Below are 19,184 nucleotides of genomic sequence, written 5' to 3' on the forward strand. Positions count from 1 at the left end.
TTTGTGCTGAAACTTGTGATTGTAATCTATTGATTTATCTTTTGCATCAATGCAGGTCAACGCCCATCAGAAAAAGGGATTATGGAGAGCCATCGCCTGGAAGGTGCAGACCCTGGGAGTCCACAGCCGGCGGAGCACCCGCAGCAGGAAAAGGTGGGAGGACCTGAAACACCGGGACCGGACGATCACAGAGGTCAAACATGGTTGGGGTTCCTGTCGGACCATGACCGCCCTGATGGCCTACATTCTGGCAGTGGCATACCTTTCAACATCAGGACATTGCGCGCTCTACGGGCGACGTAAACGTAAAAAAACAAGTTCTTATGTGAAATCATATTTCATGCATTGTGTTTCTATGCAGAATGTTAACCTATTGTATTGCAGAGCTTTTACCTTGAAAAGTCATTAATGCTGTTTGTAATTCATTGTTCATTTGCAAGGCTTGTTTGCAGGACTACAGGGTGTGGTCCTTTATTCTAAGACTTTCTTGAAGCCTTTCTTGCAGCATGGTTGGGTGTGGCTCGTGGGGGGGCTTGGCTCTGTCCCAGAGGCCTATCCAGTCATTTCCAGGCCTGCCCTTGTTTATTTGGTGATCTTCAAGCAGGGCGGTAAGGCGGAGGTCGGGTTAGGCCCCTGACTCCATTTTCCAGTGAGACTCGAGTTTTGGGCCAAACTTAAAAAACGCGTGTGCAATTGTTTTCATGGTATTTGGTTCTTGATAAGCACGCAATCCTTTCATGGCATGTGTATTGTGAATTCCGAATCGGCAACAGTGTGCACGATTCATTCCAGGCATTTACTTCTTGGTATTCAGATCGGCAGTGCGCACGATCATTTCATGACATTTGTATTGTGAATTCCGTATCAGCAACAGTGTGCACTATTCATTCCAGGCATTTACTTTTGGGCATTCAGATCGGCATTGCGCGCAATCATTTCATGGCATTTGTATCGTGAATTCCGAATCGGCAACAGTGTGCGCAATTCCTTCCAGGCATTTACTTCTTGGCATTCAGATCGGCAGTGCGCGCGATCATTTCATGGCATTTGTATCGTGAATTCCGAATTGGCAACAGTGTGCGCGATTCATTCCAGGCATTTACTTCTTGGCATTCAGATCAGCAGTGTGTGCGATCATTTCATGGCATTTGTATTGTGAATTCCAAATCAGCAACAGAGTGCGCTATTCATTCCAGGCATTTACTTCTTGGCATTCAGATTGGCAGTGCGCACCATCCTTTCATGGCATTTGTATCGTGAATTCCGAATCAGCAACAGTGTGCGCAATTCATTCCAGGCATTTACTTCTTGGCATTCAGATCGGCAGTGCGCACGATCCTTTCTTGGCATTTGGTTCTTCATAATAGAATCGAAAACAGTGTGCGCAATTCTTTCCCAGCATTGCACTCTTGAATCACAGATCGGCAATGTGCGCGATCGTTTCATTGCAAGTGAATTTCGATGTTCGAATCGGCAACAAGGTGCGCGATTCATTCCTGGTGTTTAACTTTTGAAATACAGATCAGCAGAGTGCGTGATCATGTCTAGACATTGAAATCTAGATGCGCAATTTGATTAAGGTGCATAATATTCTCTGAGCATTTGAGTCTTGAAACTCTTAATCAGAGAGTGACGTAGCAGTGTTATTCATGGTTCTAGTACAGTTCATTCATGCAGAGAAAAAATTTGCTCTTTGATTCTTTCTACAATGCAGAGATTATGCTAAGAAGTATTTGGGGAGAGTTTATTGTTCAAAATATAATATGTTAATTCTGGAATGTTCATAAGAAAATCTTGCATAACTTTTCTTGATTTCCAGGTACCTAGATTATTGAGGCCTAGTTATAGTGAAGCATTAGGCCATTCATGTTTTCAGCATGTGTTTATTTGAAACACAACTTATTGAAAGTCATTGTGATTAATCTTGCAATTGTGTTGTTTAACTCTTGCTTCCACAGGTCTCCTTCCCCACTGTTCCCAACCCAAAACCCATTCCCCCACTTGGCCATTCTTTAACTCTGTGCTATATAACTAGTGGAGTTTGGAGCTGCCAAGAGGTGGACATGTTGGGAACATGCGCAAGCGCCGAGGATCTGGTCTCCTTGACACTACCCAAACCTTGATGGGTGTTTGAGGACAGCACAGCAGCTTCAAGTGGGTGAGTACAGGGCACATTGCTGCCTCTCACATTGTCAAGTGAATGTGTTAGGTTCTGACAGCCGATTAGGCATGAGCCATATGCAACATAGTAGATGAGTGATTGTGTAGACATGTAATGTGTTGTATAATGTGCATTGCCTATTGGCCCTGGGACCTAGGACGTAACTGTGTACACTCCACATTCAACTTGCTCTCCAGGGTAAACATATGGCTGTGCACAGTGATCAATCAAGTACTGATTGTTGTTGCAGTGTAATAGGCCACTACTCCTCAATGTTACAGGCCAAAGGTAAGGAAGTGGTAGATCACTGTCCTTAGCCATGTGTCTGGGTACATTTGGCATCAGCCACCCAGAGGCTACTTGTCTATAGAGCATGATGAGTGCTGATGCCCACTACAGTTTGTAATATGAATATTGCCATCTTACATAAGAAAGAGCATACATTGTACTTTGGGTGCAACCACCAATCAATACTTTCCCTTGGTAAGTGGGGAATGTCCATTGACATGGTTTATGTGACATCACTGTTGCCAACATTCCTTGTGCCTACATGTCAGCAGGTGCCTCTTTCTCATTAGCAAAACATTTGTAAGCTGCCATTTCATGCATGGTTTACCTGTGTTAAAGGGATGATGTCTGTATTTCCTCACATATATGTGCATGGCAACCTGTGTGTGGAATAAGATATTTACAATGCGGATATATTTCATGTTGTGCCACATACAGGAGTGTGTCACCATTGCTTATTGGCTGACACATACCCTCATGTGACATAGCATGTCATTTGGCATGTACAACTGCAGTAGTAATGAGAGACATAACTGGTATACCTAGAGTCGTGAGCCACCATGTACATTTCTATGCCATTGATGTGGCATCATGTAGCAAAGTGAACTGCACATGTGAAATGGGTAAGGTTTATAACCTGACCGTTGACATGCATCATGGAGTGACTTGCAATTATGTCGAAATCACATGTGTTTGGGTACAAGCATTCATCCACAGACATCTGGGTCTGTATGACCATAATGGAGACAATGATGTAGCTTCCAATTGGGTAACATGTTGAGGGCCTTCAACAAGTACTTGAAAATCTCTTGGCCTCTCCAACATCCAAGGGACTAATGGCATCTACTGATGGACTTAGAGTATGTCACCCCCACCATACCACACAAGACATCAAGCATACCCACAGGCACCACCACAAAAGTCAGTGACACACTCACCACACCTAGCATATCCACAGACACCACACCAACAGACACACAGACATCCACCACATCCAGCATAGCTACAGACACCACACCAACAGACACACATGCATACACCACTTCCCCCAGCACCTCACCTCCCAGCCCCCCAAGACACACAAAAACCCACACTCATCCACACACCAGACACCAACCAAACACAAGCATACCTCCCACACGCACACACCCACTTCTACACCAACACAGCAGACAACCACTTCTTCAACCTCCAAATCCCCACCCATTTCCGCTGACCTTCCCTGTGTACCTAAGAACGTTTTTTGTTTGACCTTGACCTTTCTGCTATTCCCTCCACCCCCTGTCGAAAACTCAAAAGGCCGCAACCAACCTCCCAATCCATCCCTTTCACCTCCATGTCCTCCCCTGTCACTCCTGCCCCTCCTATAAGCACTCATAATCCTCCACCAAGAAGAAGCCCATCCCTTCCAAGAAGCAGTTGTGTGTGCCTACACTTGTGTGTGCTTTAGCCTGCTTGCTGATCAATTTGCTGTTGTTTGCATTATCTGACTTTGTGGCCAGTGCTAGTGCCCCCAAGACAAGGATATATGTTGACTGCATGAATAAGTGGGTGTAAATCAAATGGTGGTGTCATGGCATTGTGTACTGTTTGGTATGGTAAATTTAATCTTGTGTTGTCCAATGTGAGCATATATTGTGCTAGACTTGTTCCCCTGATATGGTCTATGGATTAATCTAATGTGTGAAAGCTTGAGTTTTGTTTGTGGAAACATGGAGGGTGTTCAATTGTGCTAGCTTCCTTTGCATTTGACTGTGCATGTGTCCCCTTAGCTGTGTGTACCTTGCAGTTAGTTCATGTAGATGTATTTCCGATGCACTTGGAGTTGTATGTGCTTTGTTGACTTGTACTTCCATATTGTGCAGATAGGCATGTCATTTGGGTCTAGTATTGTTTGTCCTTGAGATACATGTAGGCCCATTTCCTGTGCAAATGTCGTGTAAGGGGCACGTGTAAAGTGATATGTGTCCCAGAGCAGCCTCCTTCCCCGAGTGCTCCTGATGCCCCATCCCTATTGTGCAGGTACTGTTTGCATAGTGATCTTTGTATTTCGTCTCTCTGTCTATTGTGCATCCCATTGTCCTTCCATTGTGATGCAATGTGTGTGATATCTGTATCAATTGCAGGGCTGTTTAATGGGAGTAGTGTTTGTGTTCCATGCAACATCCATACATATATGTGTTGAATGTGAAGACAGTCCATGGCATGTGAGGAATGTGTGTGTGAGTTGTATTTGCATTTGTGATGTTGGTGTGTTGTTGGAGTTGTGTGAGACCATGTTGTGTACAGTTCACTGTCCCTGTGCCTGAGATGAGGAGACGTGTGTTTTTCTATAGGGTTGCGGTGCAGTGTGAGTGACCTTCTCAAAAGGGGTGTATTGTGAATGTGAATATGTCCTTATTTGTGTCTGATTCCAACCCAGGATACAATGACAAGTTTACTTGGTGCCTGTAGCGTGACCCCTACATGATGTGCTGACGGCACAACAAGCTACTGTTGAGCGTAATGACACAGGTAGGTGTGTGTACTTACGCTCGGTTGTGCCCACAGCGGTGTGGATTTTGTGCTCCATCCATGATCATCATCAGCAGCAGTATGTCTGTGATGGTCTCCATGGTGGCACCGAGCATGTAAGGCTGCCTGCAGCTGAGTGTCTCCCTTTATACTATCTGTTTTCGCCTGCTGATATGTGGTGTTTGGACCGCCACTGTCACATTGGCAGTGTGCAACCTCATAATGTGTTGGGCGGTAACACAGACTCCGCCAGCCTGTTTGTGCAGCCTCGTGACCACATCGGTCTGTGCTTTCTGGCAGTGGCAGGAGGCCACGGCAGTTTTTACTCCATAGGCCCAAATGACTTGTAATACAGCAGCCCACCTGCCAACCCGACGGCCACCATGGCAGTCCACAGGGCGCCAAACTCGTAATGAGGCCCTAAGCCCTCAAAACATTTAGTGGATGATTGCCCACAGAGCCTTGAGCTCTATGTCACACAAAAGATCATCATTTGTCATGGGTTTGCAACAGACAGTCAGAACTTAACAAATTGATTGATGATATGAAATTGTGGACAAAGCTCTCATTACATGGGAACAGCTGTAATTTTTCAGATGGTGTCATTACTTTACTTATTATATCAGTTGCAAAATATTACCTTTCAGATGTCAAGTATCCTTTGTGGGCATTAACTCCATTCTGAGGGGTTTCCAGGTGTATCAGGGTCTGCCTAGAAGAATGGTCTCATAATGTTTCAAATCCACTTATGATGGAGGAATTGCTGCTGCCTATATCCCATAATATTATAGAGCTTCTCACTTAATGATCTTGAACAAATGGTGACATGACACACATGGAGACCCTTTCTTTGCATCCAAAAAGGGGTCAATGGAGGGCATGCCTTTATTACACCCACTATGTGAGGGACCTATTGATCCATGACTCACGGCAGCTACCAAATTAATGTTTACGATGTGTAGGGAAATAACAAAGGATTTGGGATAGGAAGAGAAACTCACTGAGTAGACATCTCTGTAGGCAGGTAATAGATTGAGACAAGTGAAGGCATTGAAGGTATTTAGACAATAGGTCACCATATGTATTCCACCTGGGAGAGGTGATATCGGGAGGGGGCATTAAATCATTTACTGACCTGCAGAGGGAATTTGATATGACAAACCTCAGTCTTTTCCTCAACTCCAGATTCACCATGCAATTACTCCCTATGTGGCTGGTTTGGAAACAGTTCCTGACTTTAGACCTGATGAGTTAAAATTAATGATGAGTAAATTGAAAGATCACAATATCACACAGATAAACCATGTCCTGACAATTAGTACACATTCAGAATACTCCACCCAGTGTGATTACAAGATCGCTGATGAGGATTGGAATGAGGCACTGGTACCCCTGAGACAATCTGCCTTCGCCTCATTTTTAGAAATAGGGTATCTAGTTGGTAATGGTTTGCACCCTGTCCAAGTAGAGGCGCTGACTCTAGTCAGGGCAGGGGAGCCACACAGCTAAGATAACCCCTGCTCACTCACTTGGTAGCATGCCACAAGCAGGTATATCTCAGAGGCAATGGGCATAGTATTTGTACACACACACAGTAACACAGTAAAAACATCACAAAAGACTCCACACCAGATTAGAAAAATAGACAATATTTATCTGAATAAAACAAGACCAAAATGACAAACATCCAGCTTACACAAGCATAGATATTAGTTTTAAAAGAGTATATGCAATTGTAGTTCCTTGAACTCAATGTGTCGATGATGCGTCGGATGTCAAGCCTCAATGCATCGATCTCATAACAGTGAAACACGTGCTGCGTCGGAGTCAAGGTAGTGCATCACTGACTTCAGTAATGCGGTGCTCGAAACTCATGCAGCGGTAGTTCTTCTGATGCACTGCAACAGAATTCTGGGACCTACATTGAAATCCATGATCATTGCATCAAGTGGGGACCACGGTCTGGTGCAGGCAGCGGTGATGTGTTGAATCCTTCCAGTGATGTGTCTGTTCGAAATGACACAGTGAGTAGATGCATGTATTTTCTTCTTGGAGCACCTAACACCTCCTTCAAAGTCCCAGAACTGGATTTCACACCACATGATAGGACAGGACTCAAAGCAAAGGAGTCCAGGTGCTGGTAGATTAAGTTTTTGTTATCCCTGGAATTCTTAACAGAAGGCAAGCTCAACTCAAGCCCTTGAAGAACCATTGAAAGTAGGATGTAGAAAGCAAATCCATTCCTTTCACTCCCAGGACTAAAACAGCAAGCAGCAGGCCAGCACAACAAAGCAACAATCAAAGTGTCAGTTCCTCCTACAGCATCCAGCTTGTGTTCCTGGCAGAATGTCCTCAGTCCAGAAGTGTTCTAACCTGGTGGTGTCAGAGGCCCAGTACTTATACCCCTATGTCCTTGAAGGAAGCAAACCTCAAAGAGAAGTATTTGTAGTGCACAAGACCTTGCCTTACCTGCCCTGGCCCTAGACACATTCAAGGGGGATGGAGACTGCTTTGTGTAAGGACAGGCACAGCCCTATCCAAGTGCAGGTGTCAGCTCCTCCCACCACTCTAGCATAAAGATATGCAGGGCACACCTCAGCTCCCTTTCTAGCTCCCTTTCTGTGGCTGTCTAGAGTGAATTCACAAATAGCCCAACTGTCATAATGACCCAGACATATATTCTACAGCCGGGCAGAGGCACAGAATTGTTAAGCAAGAAAATGCCCATTTTCTAAAAGTGGCATTTTTAAATTTAACAATGCAAAAACCAACTTTGCCAAAAGATGTATTTGTGAATTGTGAGTTCAGAGACTGCAAACTCTATGGGGGTTATTCTAACTTTGGAGGAGGTGTTAATCCGTCCCAAAAGTGACTGAAAAGTGACGGATTTACCACCAGCCGTATTACGAGTCCATTATATCCTATGGAACTCGTAATACGGCTGGTGGTATATCCGTCACTTTACCATCACTTTTGGGACGGATTAACACTCCTCCAAAGTTAGAATAACCCCCTATATCTCTATCTGCTCCCAATGGAAAATTTAACTTAAAAGATATTTCAAAGCAATCCCCATGTTACCCTATGGGAGAGATGAGACTTGCAACAGTGTAAAACAAATTTAGCAGTATTTCACTATCAGGACATGCAAAACACACCAGTACATGTTCTACCTTTTAAATGCAGTGCATCCTGCCCATAGGGTTGCCTTGGGCCTACCATAGGGGTGACTTACATGTAGTAAAAGGGAAGGTTTGGGCCTGACAAGTGGATGCACTTGCCAGGCCCAAATGGCAGTTTTAAAACTGCACACACAGACATTGCAGTGGCAGGTCTGAGACATGTTTACAGGGCTACTCAGGTGGGTGGAACAATCATTGTTGCAGGCCCATTAGTAGCATTTGATTTTCAGGCCGTGGGCACATTTGGTGCACTGTACTAGGGACTTACCAGTAAATAAAGTATACTAATCATGGATAAACCAATCAACCATACAATTTTAGACAGACAGTACTTGAACTTTAGTACTGGTCAGCAGTGGTAAAGTGCCCAGAGGCCTAAAGCCAACAAAAGCTCAATTCAGCATAGGATCAAAAGCAGGGGGTCAGAAGCCAAAAGACGGGAAACTACACCAAGAGCTGACAGGTTTAACGCTTGTGATACCAACTGATTACATTAATGTATTTATATACCGTGTACTTTACACCACATAGGCTGAGCAAAGGTGGAATAATATCCTCACCACTGTTTTTGTGATGTGCTAAGTAGTTTGAGGAACTCATGAACACAATTTAGCGTTGTGGTAAAACTCATCTAACAACCCAGGAGTAACATCCCAAATCCACACGTCTGTTTGTGGGCCTCTCTTGTAACGGCATTGCTGGGCACTTCTGCTGTATGTTTGTCTCTTCTCAGTTGCACATTCAATGTATACCTCGTGTCTCAGGTTAAGGTTGCTGTTTCTGACACAAAGAATACTTCACCCCTAGTTTTGGTTGATGGTTCTGGGAGAATATGAAATCAAGCTAAAGTAGATTACTGAATATGTCAAGGTCAGCTCCATTTTCTGTTCACTCGAAAGAGGTACAACATATCTGCAAATAGTGTCCATGCACCTACATTTTTAAAGAAATCTCATAAGCAGTTCCCATCAAAACCTGGCCCAGCCTCTTATTTCTCAGAAGGACTAGTTGTGCTTTATGAGGTTTTCAAAGGGCACTATCAGGATTTAGGCTGGCGGTGCTTCCTGGCCCATTACGACCGCAGCGCTTCGGGCCGGCGGTATTCCACCAGATTTGCCCCGGCGGTGATAATCCGCCTGGGCAGCGCTACTAGCAGCGCTGCCCAGGGGATTACGAGTCCCTGACCACCAGCCTTTTTCTGGCGGTATGAACCGCCAGGAAAAGGCTGGCGGCATGGGGAGTCGTGGGGCCCCTGTCGTGGGCAGTGCAGGGGCCCCCTGACAGGGCCCCATGCGGCTTTTCACTGTCTGCTATGCAGACAGTAAAAAGCGCGACGGGTGCTACTGCACCCGTCGCACGGCCGCAACACCGCCAGCTCCATTTGGAGCCGGCTCCCATGTTGGGGCCTACATCCCCCCCGGCCCAGCGGGGATGTCCAAATGGGTACCACGGGAGTGCGGCCGCATTGGCGGCCGCCCAGCGGTTACAGCTTGGTGGGCGCCGGTAGCCGCCCGCCAAAGCTGTAATGACCCCCATTGTCTCAGCAGAGATATAGGATTACTTATTGGGCAAATCAGGGCAGAAGACATTGGAGAATGGGGCTTTACAAAATGAAAGGATTCAAGCACTTTCAGGCCAGAGTAGACTGATAACTTCGCATTTACCTATACACTATACTCACTTTCTGGTCTGCATGGAAGTGTATCATTAGTTATTGTGGATCTCCATTCCTGCTTGTTCACACCTATTGTTGTATCCTTCACCCTAGTTGTTTACCTCTTATTTTGGTTTCCTCATATCTTTAGTCCACTTACCTTCTTACCTTGTAGTTGTATTGTGTTTTGGTAATACCGTTGGCTATTATGCCTCTCTCTCTGCTTGCTTCATCAGCAACTTTCTTATCCTTCCCTGAGTTGTCATTGTAATTGAGAAGTTCCTTACGCTTTTGTGTAGTGGTTCAGGAATGATGAGGGCCTGATCACTAGGAACAAGACAAACGGTAGCCTGTCAAAGACATCATTGAAACCTTGGTGTTGCTGTAATTTTCACGACTGAGGGTCTAATTTATACTTTTTTAGTGCTGCATTTGCGTAATTTTTTTACGCAAAAGTGGCGCAAACTTACAAAATGTAATTACATTTTGTAAGTTTGTGCTGCTTTTGCATCAAGAAATGATGCAAAAACGGCACTAAAAAAGTATAAATCAGGCCCTGAATCCTTTCTTTTAAGACAGCTGTAGACAAAAGCAGAGTAGTCAATGCTGTTTTGTTTCTTGTAAAAGGGTTAAATTGTCTTTCACAATTTTTTTATTATCCTCTGGGTGTAATTGACTAAACATTCATAAAACAGGTACCTATCCATCTAAAAATAGTTACCCAAAGATGTAATTGCTGTAGTTTTTGTCATGGCTGGTGTTTCACACTTGGACCCTTTTTTTCTTGTAATCCAGAAACCAGAAAACAAGTAAAAACTTCAATCACCAATGCCGACATTGAGACCCCAGGACATGCATAAGATATCATAAAGAAGTACTGTGTGCCCACAAGTGAACGTCATGATGTTGTGCACACCTTTATTCTGTATAATCACAGCCACCAGTCTCTCCAGGGCAAAGAGAAATAACAGTGGGGACAGTGGCCAGCCCTGCTTGGTGCCTCTCACCCCAAGGGAAGAATGTTAAAGGAAAGCTCCATAACCTACTTGAGCTGCTGGTTGTGTGTACAACATCAACGATGTCCCCACCTCAGCCCATTCTTCTCATTACTCTGGATAGGTAGCTCCATTCAACACAGTCAGGCTTTCTCTGTTTCTAATGAGAGAGCCAGTTTATCATCTGCGTCATCCCTAACATGACATAATAATTGTAAAAATATCTGGAGATTGTTGATGACCATCCTAGGAGGAATTCCACTTGTGAAGGGTGAATGGGAAGGAGCGTAACTTTTCTCAGACTATTTGCAAGGACAGTGGGAATTATTTTAATGCCAGCACTTATCAAGGATAATAACCTATAGTTGGGGCAAACTAGGAGGACTTTGGAATCAAATAATTCCTGACTTTGTTAAATTCATTATGTAATGAGCCCCTGTCTCTAGCATCTTTATACAATGTACATAGCCATGGCACTTTACCTACTTTGTGAATCTTTTAAAATTCCACCAGAAATCCATCTACACCAATTACACTCCCAGTGGCCACCCCATCAACAACTTCAGCTATCTCTTTCTCTATGAAGTCCCCAGTCAGTAAGGCCCTATCATCATCTATACGTTTTGGGAATCTGACCTGGACTCAAGTTTAGCCTCCTCCTCTGTTGTGTTAGTATTTTAGGAGTAATAAAGGGATCTAACTGATAAGGTAAAACGAGCCAGGAGATGTGTCATTAGTTCACCTTTACCTTTATATATCACTGATATAGTTGGAGTTGTGCTGCTACTAGTCTACTATCTTTCTTCCATGATCATAGCTTTTCAGTTTAAGACGTAAATGAGCGCTTTGTCAATTTACCCCAAGACTTCTGTAGTGAGGGAGGCTTTATACATAGCTTTGAATTTACCCATGTTGCTTTCCTTTGTCTTCGAGGTTCATTTGGGCAATTCTTTTTTTTAGTCTTTATCAGAGACGTTCTCTCATTAAAGCCCCTCTTCTACCCCATCGGACCTAATTCTCCTCAGCTTCACATACAAAATGTGCAGAGTCAAAGTAATGTTCGTTAGTCTCTAGAAATAATTAAAAATATAATCGTAGCCGTTTTTGCATCCTAACAATTTATATCACATTGTGTTTTTCTGCCAAGTTTTCAGAGGTAGTTTCAGCAGACTGAGGTTTAGTTTTTGCTCTTTGAGGTCATGGTCAGATACGCTTCATGGCAATATTAAAGCAGATATAATTTTTTGCATCACACTGAACGATGAAAGAAAATTGTTAATACATAATCATGTTCCATGAGCACAAGTTTGAATGTACAGTATCTCTATTTAGGATGAATTCATCACCATGCTTCGACTAGGGTGTATTCTGCCAACAAGTCTTTAGGAAATGGCAGTCTCTGTTGTTACGAATGCCACTAGTGGAGTGAGTGGTTATATGTTCCCCAAATGGTGGGAAAATGTTCAGGTCCCTGCAGCTCAAATTCCATTGTTTTGCCATCTATTGTGACAAGCAATGTCCCTGGATCACAAAGACCAAAGTGTATGTCCCACTTTCTCATCATTGGTCTAATGCTCAAAAACAATTTTTTCTTTGTGTTGATGTCATCGGAGAAGTCTGCTGTGATGAAGATTTTGTTGGCATCAAATTGATGTGGTACATGCTTCCTGAGTTGATAACTTGGCAAGCTTATTGGTGCTTTAGAAAGCAAGCAATTATCAGGAGGGAATTGTTTTGGTCTCTTGCCACTCTATTACATTCTCTGTATGCCATCTGAAATTTCACGATGGTCCAATTTCAAGCCTATCAGTTTCAGGGGAGGAGGATGAGAAAAGATATCATGTCATCCAAGTCTGCCTTTTCTGACACTCCAACAGTCTTATATTGTATCATCTGCTGCAGTCATTTAGGTCTACAAGCTTCCTATGCAGATGGCTTATGCCATTAACCTAGGCCTGTGAGTGCTGTAGCTCCCCTCACTGATTGGATTTCAGCAGCAGTCTTGGTAGTGTTCATGTTGACAGTGCTTACAGACAGTTAATACCTGTGAGTTCTTTCATTAGAGATTTAAGGGTTACTTCAGTCATTTTGGCTTACGATTGTGTGCTGTCCAATTTTTGACATAAAAGTGCTTCTGTGAAAAGAATCTGCCTTGTGCATTTTTGATTAGGCATCATGTCTGGTATCAGTTGGGATATGAGCTTAGGGCCATATGTACTAAAGCATTTTCCCATAGACACAGAATGAGTAAAATCCTTTGGTACATCTGGCCCTTAATGTTCTTGGACAGACAATGAGAAGTGTCACTCTAAATGAGTGGCCAGTAGTAAAAGCCAGTAAGTGGAGCAAGGACTTCAAAAGATCAGGAGTGGGTTGAAGATGTGGCTATCTTTAAGTAGTAGCAGCCTAAGGGGGTCATTACAACCCTGACGATCAGTGTTAAAGCGGCGGTAAAACCGCCAACAGGCCGGTGGAAAAAAATTGGAATCACAACCGTGGGGGAAGCCGCCAACATAGACAGCCACTTTAACACTCCGACTGCCAAGGCGGTACAAACAAACACAGCAGCGGTAACTGCCAGCAGACAGGCGGAGGACAATGTATCGCCCACAAAATTACCACAGTCCAATCCGCCAACTTTTCCGGGCGGATTCACCGCGAACAAAACTACGGCGGAAACAGGACTTGGAAGGGAAAACTCTCACCTCTACACACCCCATGAGGAATCAGGACGCCATGGAACCGGAACTTCAGATTCTACCTGCCTTTGTCTTCCTGCTCCTCTACCAGGAGCACGAACGCCGGTGGCGAAGACCACGGTGAGCACTGCACCTACGACACAGGGGAGGAGGGAGGGAAAAGAGAGTGACACTCACACGCAACACCCCCACCCCCCTCACCCATGACAACACACACACTAATACATCATGATACATTACAGTTACGCCCCCCAACCCCACTGGAAGAATGCAAGGACAAAAGGAAATAAGTCGAATGATTGTAATATATTCAAAGACATGAAACAAAAATATATACATATATAAAGATATTCACACTATAAACAAATATATACACCAAGAATACAAGTCCAAGGGATTCCACCATCATAGTCCATGGACCACTGGGCCCAAAATGCATGGGTGAGGCCCACACAAGATACCCGAACAAGATGGAGAGAACACTGCTGGGGCATCAGATAGAAATAAAACAGGCACCTCAGGGGAAAGGGAAGGGGGGGCACCTCAGCTGGATGAGTGCACGACGCCAGATCCACAAGGGGGCTCCATGCCCATTGATGTATCATGGGGAGTGCAAAGCCACAGTCTCTCGAGTCTCTACAGTGAGTGGTTTGCCCACTGCTGCATCCTGGGGAGTGCAAAGCCACAGTCTCTCGAGTCTCTACAGTGGGTGGTTTGCCCACTACTGCATCCTGGGGAGTGCAAAGCCACAGTCTCTCAAGTCTCTACAGTGGGTAGGTTGGCCACTGCTGCATCCTGGGGAGTGCAAAGCCACAGTCTCTCAAGTCTCTACAGTGGGTGGTTTGCCCATTGCTGCATCCTGGGGAGTGCAAAGCCACAGTCTCTTAAGTCTCTACAGTGGGTGGGTTGTCCACTGCTGCATCCTGGGGAGTGCAAATCCACAGTCTCTCAAGTCTCTCCAGTGGGTGGTTTGCCCACTGCTTTATCCTGGGGAGTGCAAAGCCACAGTCTCTCAAGTCTCTACAGTGGGTGGTTTGCCCACTGCTTTATCCTGGGGAGTGCAAAGCCACAGTCTCTCAAGTGGATAACAGTCTCCACTGGTTCTGAAGGGGGCTTTGTGCCCAGAGTGCTTCATCCTTCTCGTGGTGGCCTCAGTAGCGTCGGAATCTTTGGCGCTCAGTGGCCTGCAGTGCTGGTGGCGGCGGTGTCCTGTTCAACGGTGCTGGTTGCGGCGATGTCCTTGGCAGCGGTGCTGGTGGCAGTGGCGGCGGTGTCCTTGGCAGCGGTGCTGGTGGCAGTGGCGGCGGTGTCCTTGGCAGCGGTGCTGGTGGCGGCGGAGTCCTGTTCAGCGGTGCTGGTGGCGGCGGTGTCCTTGGCAGTGGTGCTGGTGGCGGCGGTGTCCTTGGCAGCGGTGCTGGTGCTGGTGGCGGCGGTGTCCTTGACAGCGGTGCTTGTGGCGGTCTTGTCCGCCGTGCAGGTTTTCCCAGACTTGCCAGTTTTAGTGTGCCCCTTCCCCACCTTGGATGGTGGCGCAGCTGGATTCACACTCCCACCTGTACCCCTGGGAGCTGCTATGTTTGAAGTTTTGTTTCCTCTCTCCTACAAGGCACTGGCCAACTTTTGGTGTTTTTGAGGTGGAGGACTGTCTGTGCTCTGGCTCCTTGGCACACTGGTTGCCCTGCTGCCTGGTGCACTCCAGAAGCCGGTCACTACGGGCACCACTGCTCCCGCTGATGTTGTGGCTGAGGCGCTGGGTTGGGACCTGGAGAGGCGGGCCCTAGGAAACTGAAGGGGTGGGGGAGGTGAGGGGAAGAGGTCAAGGTTGGACAGGTCAAAAAGTTTGGACACACTGGGACGGGTAGATGGAGGGGGTTTGGGAGTGGAGGAAGAGGTAGTGGTTGTAGGAGGTGTACATTTGGTGACTTTGGGTGAAGGTGCATGGGTTGGAGGCTGTCGTGAGGTGGAGGGCTGTTGGGTGGGTGTGTGGCTGCGTTTGTGTACCTTGGGAGGTGGGCTCACAGACACACTGGGAGAGGACACAGGGGATGTGTGGATGGTGGTGGGGGTGGTGACTGCATGTGAGCGGGGTGTGCTGGTGGGTGTGCTGGTGATGGAAGTAGAGGCTGACGATGTAGTGCATGCAGGTGTGAGTGGAGACGAGACTGGGAGGGAGGAGGGAGACGAGGAGGAGGGGGACACAGTGGAGGCAGTGGCTGTTGGTATGTCTGCATGTGTATGATGCTTGCGTGAGTGCCTATGGGATGTGTGGTGCTTATGTTTGCCTGAGCTTCCCTTGTGTGTTGAGGTGTGTGCATGCTGGTCTGAGGGTGTGCTTGGGATAGGCTGAGGTACAGGGGTTTGGGTCTGGGTGGAGGAAGTTGGAGGGGGAGGCTAGAGACAGGCACAATGGCTGCCATCTGTGCCGAGGCCAGAGTCTGAAAAGCTCGCTGATGGGCTGCCTGACCAGAATGAATGCCCTCCAGGTATGCATTGGTTTGTTGCAACTGCCTCTCTACACCCTGAATAGCATTCAAAATGGTACACTGCCCAACAGTGAGGGACCTGAGGAGGTCAATGGCCTCCTCACTGAGGGCAGCAGTGGTGACAGGGCTGAGGTGCCTGGGGTGAAGGAGATGCCCACCCTTCTGGGTGAGTGGCCACGGGGCAAACACTGAGGGGCTTCTGGGAAGGCGGTGCTGGTAGGGTGGGTGGCGGCTGTACCTGTAGATGCGGGGGGCACAGAGGGGCCCGCCACCGCAAGGGAGCTTCCATCAGAGGAGGTGGCCGTATTACTTGTCTCAGCTCCTGTCCCGGCCGTGGAGCTCCGCTCGCCCTCCGTCACACTGGTGGCTTCTGACTCCATTGTCTCACTCTCCAGGGCCATGTGAGATGCAGCTCCCTCCTGCTCCGGTGCCACTGCTCCTCCGCCTGATGATGCTAATGCACACAAGCACAGGGAGACCACAAAAAGGGGGGGAAACAGAAGAAAGACATGTTGAGTGCATGCAATACCGCTACCGTTGGCGGACACTACAGACACAGAAGCCCCCTGCACTACGCCGTGCACTTGGAGTTCCCTAATCAATCCCAGGGACATGGTTTACAAGGCCTATGCCCAATTGCTGCACACATGGATGTCACAGGAGCATGACTAGGTGTAGTTGGCTCTGTACACAGGTGGGGTGCCACAGGACCTGCCTTAAGAAGGGACCCTGCCTACTAAACTCGCCCTGGCCTAGGGGAACCCACCTCCCCCACCCAGACACCTACAATGCACACTGAATCAGCTGAATGACAGTGTACTCACCCCCTTGTGGCTGCTGTGATGCCCTCAAGCGCCCATCCAACTCCGGGTACGCCACTGCCAGGATCCAGAACATCAGGGGGGTCATGGTACACCCCTCCCACGTTGGGAGGCCATCCCCAGCTGGGCCTCCGCCGTCTTCTTGCTCCAGCGGTGAATGTCCTCCCATCTTTTCCGGCAGTGGGTGCTCCGTCTGTGGTAGACCCCCAGAGTCCGGACTTCCTTGGCGATGGCACGCCAAATATCCTTCTTCTGGTGGGCGCTGACATACACGAATAGTACAGGGGAAAAGGAGAAGATATAAGCGCCCGCACCGTCACAGTCATTGGCCCGCATCCCTACCCTTGCCATGTCGCACATGCACTCACCGTCGTTTCAAGCACGCCTCATTTTCCCCCACCCATTTTTCATCCACACCACTCCAAACAGCCATTGCTCAGAGTGCATTCACCTGTTTGTCTGGAGGACCGTAGAGTACTGTGTACTGGAGGAGGACCCCATCCACTAGTTTCTCCAACTCCTCCGTGCTGAAGGCAAGGGCCCTTTCCCCAGACACACGAGCCATTGTCTTTTCCAGACTGAGGTCACAGCAGCACTTGAGTGTAGGTCCTCTCCTGTCGAAGATCAGGTATCAAGTGATTGAACAGAGAGAAAATGGCGGTCACATCCACGGTGGTGTGTACCGTCACCGCTGGCGTACATCGTCATTGGCTACTGGGACCCATAGTGTCCAATGTTAACCAATGCAGGTTTGCGCCGCGGTCTTCGACCGCCTACCGCGACGGTGTACAATGCCAGCACAATTACCTCATATCCCCTTGTCCCACCTTATAGGTCAGGCAGCTGCCATTTCAGGGGGCCACATGGCATTAATTTTAAATGCGTCACACATATGTAGGCCTTGATTATACACTAAGACTGTCGCAAAAATTTCATATAAAGTTGTGTTTACACACCTCAGTGTTGGTTGACTTGCTGTTCTCCTCCATAGAGCACCTCCGCTGGGGCAGGTGAGGAGATGGCGGCATCCTCCGTTGTACAGACCGCTGGTGGACCTGTCGACAATGGAGGAGTGACATGTGGTCATCACCTACAGACTTGATCGTGCCACAATCCAGTAACTGTGTGCCCAGTTGGAGCCAGACCTGATGTCAGCTATCTATCATCCCTAAGGAATCCCCCGTCTAATGCAGGTGCTGTCAGTACTCCATTACCTGGCAAGTGGGTCTTTTCAGACGACAGTGGCCATAGCATCAGGTATGTCCCAGCCTATGTTTTCCAACGTGTTGTCCATAGTGTTGTCTGCCCTGCTGAAACACATGTGGAGCTACATCGTTTTCCCTCAGGTGGAGGATATGCCTACAGTGAAAGGTGACTTATATGCCCTGGGACATATCCCCAACATCATAGGTGCCATTGACGGGACACATGTGGCCTTGGTCCCCCCGCAGGAGTGAACAGGTGTACAGAAACCAGAAGAGTTACCATTCGATGAAAGTGCAGATGGTGTGTTTGGCTGACCAGTACATCTCCCATGTGAATGCCAAATTTCCTTGCTCAGTGCATGACGCTTTCATTCTGAGGAATACAGCATCCCTTCTGTGATGGGGCAACTCCAGAGGCACCGTGTGTGGCTATTAGGTGAGGACATTGACCCACTACAGTGTGACTAGGTGTCTGGGTCTGGGGCTGTCTCTAAGAGTTAGTGTGTGTCTCACAGTTGTCCCTCGATATTTGCAGGTAAGTCTGGTTACCCCAACCTGTCATCGCTACTGACCCCAGTGAGGAATCCCAGGACAAGGGCAGAGGAACGCTACAATGAGGCACATGGTTGAACTAGGAGGATTATAGAGAGGACCTTTGGCCTCCTGAAGGCCGGGTTCAGGTGCCTTCATATGACAGGTGGTTCCCTATTCTACTCACCAAAGAAGGTGTGCCAGATCATCGTGGCCTGCTGTATGCTTCACAACTTAGCTTTGCGACGACAGGTGCCTTTTCTGCAGGAGGATTGTCCAGAGGGAGGTGTTGTTGCAGCTGTGGAGCCTGTGGACAGTGAAGACGAGGAAGCAGAAGAAGAGGACATAGACAACAGGAACATGGTGATCCAACAATACTTCCAGTGAGACACAGGTAAGAAGACAACACTGACTGCTACATCTGTTTAATCCTTCTACCTCTCATCTGTCTGTCATTTTTGCACAGTGTATGGACCCTGAGTTGTCACTTTCCCTTTCGATTTTACAGATGTGGGTGCCACTGTGTGACATCTGCTTTGTTTCCTCATGGACTAGAGCTGTGTGACATAGGTATGTTGACAATACAATGGATATAGCATTTTTCCACAGTTATTGCAAATACACATTTTCGAAAGCACAGACTGACTCCAG

Source organism: Pleurodeles waltl, chromosome 1_2 (genome assembly GCF_031143425.1).
Source record: "Pleurodeles waltl isolate 20211129_DDA chromosome 1_2, aPleWal1.hap1.20221129, whole genome shotgun sequence".
Classification (NCBI taxonomy): Eukaryota; Metazoa; Chordata; class Amphibia; order Caudata; family Salamandridae; genus Pleurodeles; species Pleurodeles waltl.